We start from the raw sequence: 12,039 nt of genomic DNA on the forward strand, positions 1-12,039 counted from the left end.
CCGGCTAAGACGCCATTTTAGGTCCACCGCGTGGGCCTTGCATTTGCCAAGACTTGTTGCCCAATCCTGGGTCCAGCGACGTCGACAGCAAGAACCTTCGTGGGACAGCTCGCACCTCCATCCTGGTCGCCGACAACGCCTCCTGGTCCGAGAGACTGCAGAGCCCAGCAGCGCCCACTCACCTGACTGCGGTGACTTCGCCCGGTGCCATCCTGGTGCCCACTTAATCACTGGCTAGTGATTCAAGAACTTGGTCCCCTCTGCTTTCAGGTTTTCTTCTTCCCTGATCCAGGCTTGGATCCATCGAACTTTCCTTCACTGGTCGCCTGCCAGCAACTTCCTTCTTCCAGGCTCCTGGTCCGGCAACGAGATTCCCGACGTCTTTTCAGACCTATGCAGCTGCAGCCCCTGGGCTAGGTAACTTCGGCACTTCGGTGTCCCAGCATAGCCTCACTATCCTAGGGTCAGGATCCACTGTCGTTTTCTCCCTACCAGGTCGGGTTCGCCCGTGAACACTAACTTTGCCTTTACTAGCTTCCATAGACTTTGTCCCGCATCCCGCGTGAGAGTGCACACTCTGCACCCGAGTCCCCTAGGTCTCCTAGAAGTAATCTAACGATTCCCTAGTCCAGTCCTAGCGATTCCAAAGCCTATTAGTACTGTACTTACCTGCTAGTAATTTCGCATTCCACTTTTAAAGTATATGGTTTTTCGTGCCCCTCGGGCATTTGTGTATAACGTGCTAACTTAAGTATTTTCGTAAGAGTTTTGTTGTATGCCTAGCACCCTGTCCTCATAAAGAGTACAGGGTTGTTGTGATTCTAATAAATACACTGTTTATTTTCATAACACTTGTGTGGTGTCCTTTCACTGGGTGTTCAAGGGGTAATGTGATGGTAAAACAGCTGGCTTAACACGCCCTCTAGAGTCTTAGCCTTAGACTGCTCGTATCCATGCTACTAGGATAGCTGGTCTATAAGGTTGACTTACAACCAATCATCAATAAGGGTTGTTTGGACTGATATATAGTGATCACTAGAATAGTGATCACTGCACATCAGGCCAACTTCTCACAGCCACTGACTTGTAGCTTAAACTCGAGCAAAATCTCCTCCAAATATATTCCAGGTCTTAATTTCTTAATTATTGTGGAGACAGTTTCCGAGCATTCCTGGTTCTTTGTAGCAAACCACGTGAAGAAGTTACCAGAAAGTTTTGACCTTGACAGCCGCAATCTCCACCAAATACTTGTACCACTTCACTGACAGTGGCTGTGCTGCTCACCTCTACTGTGTCTTGCATTAATGGTAAAATCCTAGATAAATAGGCGCGAGATGTACATCTAAATGCCTTCATTGTTTCAGGTGGGGAACTGTGCAGTCAAGCCAGACCTAATAAAGGTCACAAAGTGTCAAGACAGACTTTAAAATGGTCATAAAGTACATTTATTTTCATGTTATGTTATGTTAAAAATATTTATAGAGCGCACATGCACCAGACGGTTTCTTGGCGCTAAATATAGGACTAGCCTGCAGCTTAGTTGGTCATTCATATGCCTGGGAAAATCACCAGGTTTTAGGAGTCTCCTGAATATAGGGTAGTTTGAACAAGATCAAATGTTAAGAGGAAGAGCGTTCCAATAGTGAGGGGCTAAGTTTTCATCTTCAATACATCTAGGAATCCTATCTTCCTGCCATTTACCAACAGTATGGATGAACAGCACGTGTATTATCGAGATAGGCTGAGGGAAACATTAAGTAGCGTGGTAGACTACTTTTTAATCTTATTTTGTACCCAAAGGGACTTTAAGATATTAGAAGGGGTATGCGAGTGTGATTTGATACTACCATGAAGCCGAACACATGGCTTTCCAATATTATGTCATAGTCCAGGCTTCTCCAATGAGTAGCTCATAAGCTAATGGTTGCTCTGCAGCGACCTGTAAGCAGCTCTCTTGTGTTTTCAAGCTCAACCCACTGAATTAAAAGCTTTTGCTTGGCTGAATCAATATATGTATAATTAGACTAAGTGCGTATTCAAGACAAAAATGTGTGTATTTTCAGAACTCCTACGATAACATTTTAAGAAAAATACTCAGTTTCCAAAATATATTCAAAGTTAATATTTAAGTGATAAATCATGTGGCATTGGGCAGAATTATATGTAATACCCTAACCTTAGTGCCAGGGGCATGGGTTATGTATAACCCATGTACAGGCATTTGAACTTGACAAAATCCTTTTCACCTTTCTGCTGGAAACTCTGCCTGATGCACTCAGGTGATCACTCCTACTAACAATTTATAAAAGTGCAATATATTATGTTTTTTATGGTATCATGAATGTATTTTGGAACATTCTTAATTGTATTTTTTTACCAAATTATTGCGGGATTTTTATTAAATATTTCTAGAAGTGCCTTGACAGCCTGAGTTAGTGAGTTACCTTGATGAGGTGTTGGTGAATGTATATGACTGGTGAGGATATCTCTTTATGTATGTGTGCTTTGAAGAATCTCAAAAGCGAGGATTGATTTTTGACTGCTCAACAATATAGACATTGGAATGGAAACAAGTCAATTGACTGTTTAACAACAGAAGAGGACTTGTCTTAAACTCAGAAGATATGTTGTGTTCTTAACATGTGCATTTACCAACAGAACAACCAACCAGTGTAATTTCCTAAGCTGTGGGTTGCACCATGTCACCTTTGGGTGAGTGAGGGGCACTGTTCTCAAAGGCAAATGCTTCTAAGGGTAATATCTCTGGGACTGAACCTCTTCGGAACAGTATACTGTGTTTAGATTTCAGTTACTGATAGGTGACCAGGAAAGAAGATTCATGTCTGCAGAAGGGGCCTTAACAGCACCCTTGGATTTAAAAATAATCCACTTCTCCGCCAGCAGGCAGTGACAGGGACTAGAACCAGGGACATATGGCATTGTCTTATATGCCTGAAAACTAGGCCGACTCAGGAGCTCTTCGCCCATTGGCTAAGCTGGCCGGCCATACTGTGATTGGCTCAGCTACCGGCCAATGGAGCAAGTAAACCTAAATGCTATGATTTCTAACAGCATCATTGTCATTTTAATTATCACAATTATCATCCTCGTTATTAGGAACATAAACATTTATTATGATTGTGATTGTTCTTATAACGGTCGTATTGACACCATTAGTAACGTTATTAACATTACCTATAAAAATAATATTATTATTATAAGCAAACATTTACAGGGAGTCTCACATTAATAAAACAGATCATAAACTGAAGTGGGTCAGCTGGGATACGAACCTGTGAACTTGAGTGAACACAAAGTATTCTACAGCAAACCCGAACACTCACTGACATATCACAGAACTGCTACGGTACACGCACAGAAGACTGCTCTGGTAAGAAGTACCAGGCAGACGGGCGCATAGCTGTTTTCTACAAATAGAAATAATACAAAAAACTAAGTGCATTTTTCTTGATAACGATTCCATTCATAAATGGCAAAAACACATATCATACGGACGATTTTACTTCGTCCATGGAGATATGTACATTAATGTCAGATTTCTTGTCATTAATGGTTTTTTCCCATGTTTTACAGTGTTCGATTTGCACCGTTCTAATAGCTGTAACCAATATTGGCCACCGTATAAATGGACCATTAGGATGCAGCCAGGAATCCCTGCGTTGCCTCGCGACCAGGAATCCCTGCGTGGCCTCGCGACCATTCGCATATTTAAAGAGACAGCGCGCGCCGCTCTCGGGCCTGCTGCCCATGGGTTTGTGACTAGTCACGGGGTCCCACACGCCCATCAGCAGAGCCAAGTATCAAATTAATAAGGTAATGAACAAGTTTTCACTGGGGAATCCACTGACGAGACTTGTAGATAGCACCTTAATTCGCAGGAAGCGGGCCCTACGTTGTGTAGCGGGCTCCGCATGTAGGGCAACGAACGAGAAAAAAACACATCCATCAAGGGCAGCTAACGAGAATCGAAGGAGAGTCACCCAACCTTAAATGTTACAGCATCCCCTGGGAGGGGAGGGCCGCCTCCTGATGGATTCAGACTCCATCTTGCAAACTCTGCAACCTTGCAATATCCTCGAACTCTCTTATTTTTATTTTATTTTCACCTGTGTGTGACTATTACTGTTATAGGGTTTGCATACATTATATGAACTGCAGAAGCAAGACCTTTCAGAGCAGGCAAGCGAGCCCCCCCCCCCCCCCCTACAACTTCAAAGGCAGTAAAAACCGTCTCACAAAAACGACTTCATGTTATGCGTGTTGGTCTCCTCTGCAGGGAGTCTGTTTGCATGCTTGAGTCATATCAACTACACACCCATAGGGGTGTAGTGTGGAAGGGTTGACCTGCAAGGAACTTTGCAGCAGCCCTGGCAGTCTATGTTATGCACACAGCAGTTGCATAGCACATTACCATGCATATGGCCTTGTACAGGGCTCGAGTCGGGGTACCATACCACGAGGGTGGACGGCGTCCCCCCATTTATTTTACAGGGAGCTCGATAACTGGAGCAAATGGAGCCACACTTTCACTCTTTGGCCTCTCTGGGACGGGATTGGAGCTCATTCAGAACGCTGTTCATGCGCTGGCTTCTCTGATGCAATCGCATCTAAGGGGTGAGCGAGGGGAGGCAATGAGTCTGATGGTGCAAGCCACCTTTCGTTATATCACTTCCTGTTGTGATGTAGGCCTGGGCGTCAAATTCCGTTCCGCTAGCGGAAATTGCGATAATTTGACATTTTTGCGTCCCGCGGAGAGCGCGAAAATGCAAAAATTTCCGCGATCCACAGCGAACCGGAAATTTTTTTCATGCTCACGCTGTAAAACTACTTTCTCGCGCGCGCGATCGCCTTTCCTGGATCCCCGCGTTGGCCGACAAGTTTTCCCGATCCGGTTGCGTGCTCCACGAGATGTTGGATTGTTGGTAGCCATTTTGCGCTATCTCGCGAGAGATCGCGCCCGCGATCACTTCATTCGTCTCGCGATCCTGCACTGCGAGAGTATGAGATCTCGAACACGTCATTCTCCACCGCAAGCGACAGCGTGAGGACGCGAACACGTCATATTGAATGCGACAAGGAGCGAGAGAAGAGAACCCGAACATGTCATTCTCCACCGCGAGCGAGAGCGTGAGGACGCGAACACGTCATTTCCATCGCGATCACGCAGAAAAATACCGCGAGCGGGCGGGAAAAAAACATCCGTGTCTTCGAGATATTTCCGCGTGTTTGCGAAGATTTTCGAAATTTCCGTGATAATTTGCGAAAGTCAATTTCGCAAATTCCGCCCACCCCTATCGAGATGTCAGCGTCCCCCCACTTCTTTTTTTAGGACTTGTGCCCTGGCCTTGTACTACCTTCGTATTCTGGGTGACCCATGGTCCTAGGACTTCCTGCAGATCAGTGGGGTCTGGTGTCATGACGAAAGGCCAGTGATCACATCCAGGGTAAAGCGAGGCAATAGGCAGGGAGGTCCCCTATCGCTGATGCTGTTTGCATGGAGATGAAACTACAGCTCGTTTACTGAATGCAGAGGGCAGGGAAGAAGGCACACCCTTATATAATAACGTGCACCCTATATACCCTTCCGTTACGCTTCAGAGTTGGTAAAACAGGGTTAGAAGCTTCAAATGACACACTTGACAAGTCGTCTGGGCAGGTATCCGAATTAAAAGTGAACCGGCCTAAATCTATTGAATTCCCAGTTCTGCCCAGCACACTTAGTACCCGCAATCTCTCCACCCGACAACTCTACATCTTCTGACATCTAGGGGTGTGCAGGGCACAAGTCCTAAAAAAAGAAGTGGGGGGACTGACCTAGTTTGGCAGTATGCATGTGACATCAGGCCACGCAACATCACAGCTTGGCGCATGACATCACGGCGCATAACATCACACATGGCATCACAGGAATTGACATCATAGAAAGTGGCATCACAAGCCACGGCTTTACAGGAAGTGGCATCACAAGAAGTGACATCAGATCTAAAGCCCTCACATGTATGTTTAGCAGATCTATTACGTTTGAGCGCATTGCGAGGATAATACCACAGTGAGCTATGGAAGATGGTATGTGACTTCTACACCTTGCAATCCCCCAGTTTTATGTAACACATCCTGTACATTCATTTACAAACTTATATAATCTATTGTACATGTAATATGCGCGTGTTGATGTAAAGTACTCTGACACCCTGCATTGGGATGAGTAGGGCTATATAAGAAAAAATAGTGGTACTTAAATTATTTCAACACCTCCTCAGGAGAAGTAAGCTCTATATAAAGGCAATTTAACACATCTGATATTCTTACAGAGCATACACATCTCCTAAACAGGGACTGAACAAAGTGAAAAGCTGCCTCTCTTAAGTATGTGTGAAGTGCTAACAAGGTGTGAGCCTTTGTTTTCCCATCGCTTTATTTTTATCAGGTGTGAGGCTCCTGACTGCTCCCAGCCAAGAGACTGAACAAAAAGAGGCCTGATGACCCCTCAAATTCGGCCTTTGTTATGGGCCCAGCAGGAGTCTTAAATAAGAAAGCCTCCTCCCCGCCTGCACATTGTTGCTTGTTGCAGATGGAAAGCAGACAACGTACAGGTACTGCTGAAAGTGTCCCGGTGTTTAGAAATTAGTGTTTGGAATTTACACCAGGACGAGTTCAGCACATTATTCATTGGGGCCCAAATTCTTGGCAGGGTGGACGGTGTTCACCCTGTGAAAAAGTGGGTGGATGCCGTCCACCTGCGTGTACCCTCGTCTCGTGCCCTGTGGGTGCACATATATCACGCAGATGAGGATGTACGAGGGGGGAACTTGGGACCAGTGGTTCCATCATTGGAGGAGAACATAGCATTCTGGAAAGCGTGACCTTTATCGATAACTGATAGGGAGGGTATCCCTTTATCAGATGATAATGCTCCCAAGATACTTGTACTTCCTTGTTAACTTGCTCGTTTGGCTCCCACGCTTCTTCGTGAATGAATTAGTTGCTATGCTGTCAGGCCTCTTATGAGAACCGGGGAGATGGTATCCCTGGATAAATTAAAATGCCATGGACAGACAGTGGGCTGTCAGCCCCTGACTATGAAATATATTTATAAGCAGCCCGCTCCAGTGGGCTGCCAGAGGGATGGCTAAAGTAGGTACGCCAGAGGCAGGAGACTCAACGGACAGATCAGATGGAGGACCTTAGCCACCATGATCATTAGAAGGGAACCAGCACAAAGTAAACTCCCCCGATTACTCTCAATTGCTTCGAAATGCTGGACGCAATGCTTGCAAAAGACCAACTCTGCCCATCTCTATGCTTTGGCAATGCCCCTAGTGGGTCTCCCAAGAGGACATGAGCATTTTAGACCCAAACTGAGGGAAACTTGGACGTAGGTGGGCTTACTGATACTGGGGGGAGGGGCTTTATTCCTCAAACAAGTTGCAATCTCTAAAGGAAGTGACTGAAGCATATAGCCAGGCATCCTTTACAAAGTCATCACGACTAGCACCCCTTCTTATCTTGCAGAGAAGTTCACCATCTCTGGTAGGTCTTGGCACACGTGCAGCCAGAATACCGTCAGACTGGAGACTAAGAAGTGTAAAATAGAAAAAAACAAGTCATTAGGCCTTCTCCGGCTGTGCACTCAGGATCTGGAACAACATTCCCTTATGATCAGGAGCACACGACTGCTGTTCTAGTTCATCAAAGAGTCAAAGATGCTCCTCACTGCATCGCAATGCACGAACAATCCCCCAAATCATTGACTTTATGTTTAGTTCCGACCCTGTAGAGTGCTCCGCGGCCTGCGACTAGGTCGAGCTTTACAAATACCTATACATACAGATCTTATTTGAATTCCACCACTGAATCTTTGTGGTATTGACAAACTTGGCAACTACATAACGCCTGTCATCGTTACTCAACTTCACATGCAGGTGGAATTATCTTCCATTAAATGGTTATGTGGGCAATGTTTTGGAATGAAAGGTTTTTTCCCCCTGAAACACCCATGTTTTGTTGAGTTTTTCATCTGCAATTTTTTTTAAACTTAGCAAACTTTGTGAAATTAGTAAAGATTGAAAATAAAGTTCACAAGGTTGGTGGCTCACACACCACTGATTATAGTCCATAGATTGCTCTATTGTGGTAACATCTTAGTAGTAACTACACTTCAACACTACATTAGGCATCATATATTAATGATATTAACCAAAAGAGAATATGTTTAATTTCTTTGTGTAATATTAATTTTAGGTCTCACCTACAGACACCTTTTAACTGTCTGTTGTCATCAATATTTAGCGTGGGTGTTAGGTCAGCTCACTGCCTATCAAAATGTACTGGCTTTCTTGTCAGTCTCATTTACTATGTTATTTTCTTTACTTCCTCCTCTTTGTATTTCTTCCTCCCATGGATTGTCCTACACTCATTCAGCCTGCATTTGAGAACTCAAGGCATACTCAATGTGACTGAAAAGGCAGTGAATCTTCTCCACTAGAAGCAAAAGATCAGCTCTGTGGGCTGCTGCTGAGCACCAAATGGCGAAAGCATTTGTCCCAGTTCTGAGTCATGTGAATTGTAAATGGCAAGCATTTGCCTCTGACGTTTGACTTCCTCAAACAGCCGCTAAGTTCTTGTAAATACCTGTGATTAGTTGAAGTTATGTTTAAGTTTGATTACTTGCAACAGGATTTTTACATTTTGTCCAGTTTCCTGCGTGACATTTAAATAAACCATGCCATGAGAAAGACTGAAAATATTGAACTCCATGTTCAATTTTGAGATACCTTAATAAAGCTTGAGACATTTTCCTCCAATTGTTTTCTTTTACTTTAACAATCATTAGCAAAGTCACTGGTTCGAAACTCACTTTATAACTGTCAATGCTTGAATCTAAGTTAAAGTTTAAAGTGGTTTTGACACAACTCTGGATACAAGCATGAAATGCAACCACATATAACTTTTTACAATCAGAAAGACATCCACAACACCAGAATTATGACTGGCAGTTATGATTCACGATCATTGGACATTACTACTTTCCAACATGGAGGAATGCACTAGATTACATTACATGTAGCAACTAACCAAAGGAAATTGGATTATCTGCACTCTGAACATTAGTCAAGCCATAACATGCTTTTGACAGTCATGATAAAATGACAGTATGATAAAAGTAAACAACAGGCATTTAAATAAATTCTGGGTATGCCGTGCCTATCTGCTGAAAAGAACATTAATCTAGTATCTTGCGACAACAGTAGCCCAGGACAAAAGAAGATGTTGCACAACCCCATGCACACAGCCCCTTGCCTCTTCTGCGATGATGATAGTTTACGGAGGCAGATTGGAGAAAAGCAACAGTTTCCATGACAGCGGGCATCCAAATTCTTCCTTTACATCTATCAATATGGGCTGGTCTTTATCAGTGAGAGAGAGGGACAGGGCCACATTAAAGATCTCTTGCACTTACTGTCCTGAATAACAAGAACTGCACGGCTCCTGGTTTCCAACGCCTACATCCATGTAACCTTGATGGATCTGTTTCATTGGAGTATGTCAACGTTGTACGCAAGGGGTTACTTCCAGGGATGCAAACACATATCAGAATATCAGGAAAACCAAATAATGGCATCTTCATTATATGTGCATTTATCTCAGCTGGATAGCCTCATTGAACAGGCTGTTCTACCTGTGATGGACACTTCCTATCTATGCCAACCATACCTATTTTTTGATACACGCTAACTATGATGGTCTCTCCAAAACTTGATCTTGAAAAGGAAATTAGACCCAGGGAGAAAAGAACATTCTATACTTGTAATAATTAAGTTAGGTTGTTGCCTGTCTCTGTAAAGGTTGGGCTAAATGAGTCCAGCCACGCCTTCATAAACAGTTGATGCTCTGGGTTTATGTATTAGGAGAGGGTTTGTCGTTTGTTGGAACAACTGCAACACCCGCAGGTGGCAAGCCAAACAGTGTTGGAGATCTTTGGGTCCCGAAGACAACCCTCATTGCTGATTATAGTAATCTGTGATCAATATCCCAAGATTAAAAAAAATGGGGCGGGTTTAAATTCACATATTAGTGGAGGAAGTGGTATGGATTCTGTCTGTAAGCTTAGACATAAAGTATTTGCAGGCTGGCAAACAGAGATGATATAATTAGAGAAAAAGAGGAGAGAATTGAGCCACTTCTTTAGAAGATTGCGAACTTGGGCAAACGAGATGAAAAGTTAGAAAATGAAAAAAGGAAAATGGAAAAAGAAGACCGAGAAGAACATTGACTTTTAAAGGGATTTAATTGCAGTAGTGAAGGTTCTTGCCAACTTATCGAAACCTCTGAACTCAGTTACACAGTTTTTGACAGCGATGTGATCCTCTTACCTATATAGTGAGTAAACCTGCTGTGTTGCCCTCATATTAGGGTGTGTTGGTATTATCGTAAAAGCAGGCCAAAATAACTGAGAAAAACAGGATAACAAAAGGTGTGATATCCATTTCTGTTAGAAATTGCAGATACATGGATCAAAAGCAAATCTTTGTCAGACCCAAATTCACTATGCGCTAACTAGTTTACACAAATTACGCTGGCTGGGCAGTAGATTTGCACAAGGGAATATGGCAAGGTGTATAACTGGGTTCGGAAACAGGAGCATTCCTCCTTCACAAAGGAATGCACCAACTTCAGGACAACCGCCAGTTATCAATTCCTCTTCATCAGTCAAGATTTGAGGCAGGATGGCAGCAACAAAATTTGCAGTGTCAATATGACAACCTCTCCAGTGCTTGCATTGTGGGTTGCCGCACACACATGCTCGGGCAATGCCTCAATTCATCCGACCCATTACTCAAGGGTAGACATTAAATCAGACTTTCTCTGGTCGAGGCCTTTGAGGAGGCTCATTATTCTACAAAGACTCCTACCACAGGGTTGGAGAGCCACAGGCCTGCTAATATTAGCCTCCCCTGATTATAACTGCCATGGGGCTCCTGGGAGTCCATGAATACTAAGGCACATGGTCACGCTTAGAAGATAATTTCAGGCATCGATGGGTCAAAGAATGCTGCTGACTCAACATTTCTGGTGCAAAGTGTGGTAAGCCTTTAAAGATGCTCCATCTTTAGACAAGATTGGAAAAGTGTCATTATTAGATGGCCTTTAAGGGCGAAAAACTAAAATGTACATTTTCTCAACAAGAGTTACTTATTGGCATTTCTTTTCCATAATGCACATCTGATTTGAAATAAAAATGCCAACAATTATTTACACTGCATTATGTTAAAGATGGAGTATAGTGGTTAATCAGGATCAACTTTTCTGCATTAAAACTGAAGATAAGAGATTTAGCTCCAACCCGCCTCTGCCAATTTCTGCAATGAACTCCTGTCAGATCCACATTTGAATCCTGGGATAAATAAAAATACAGAGCTCTTGTTGTCGGGAGTCAACAATACAGGCTACAACCCCTGATACTTGCTAGTGTGTCCTCTTTCATGCCCGGTCCTTCACAAAGATAAACAACAGCGCTTCGCCGCATCTCCACTTCGAACAGGGATAGGATCCTGTCTGTGAATTTACAGATCACACTGATCAAAGGAGGCGGATAGAACCAGCGAAATCTGTTCCATGAATAATGCATGAAGCGAATGCAAATTCATCTCAAATTATAAGCAGGAGCATAAAATTGCAAATTCCCAAAGCAAAAATGTTATTGGGCTAGCATGCTTATAAAAACAATTATGAGAGTCAAAGTACTAATGGCATGATCAGCACAAGCTACATGTGTTTAGGAATGAGCGCTGGCTACAAGAGGTCTTGTATAGACAACGAAGGATCCATGATTAATGATTTCCTTTTTTGGAGCGCATATTATGCCATTTCTAAGACCTTTAAATAACAGTTGTTACTTCTTTCGAATATAGCGCCACGCAGTTTATAGATTTCTGAAGGTTTCAAACTCACGATGACTTGCAGATCACAGTAGATGTCAGCAACAGAAGCTGTACTTCCATAGTTATTTTCTCTTTT

This window comes from Lissotriton helveticus, chromosome 3_2, assembly GCF_964261635.1.
Source record: "Lissotriton helveticus chromosome 3_2, aLisHel1.1, whole genome shotgun sequence".
Lineage (NCBI taxonomy): Eukaryota > Metazoa > Chordata > Amphibia > Caudata > Salamandridae > Lissotriton > Lissotriton helveticus.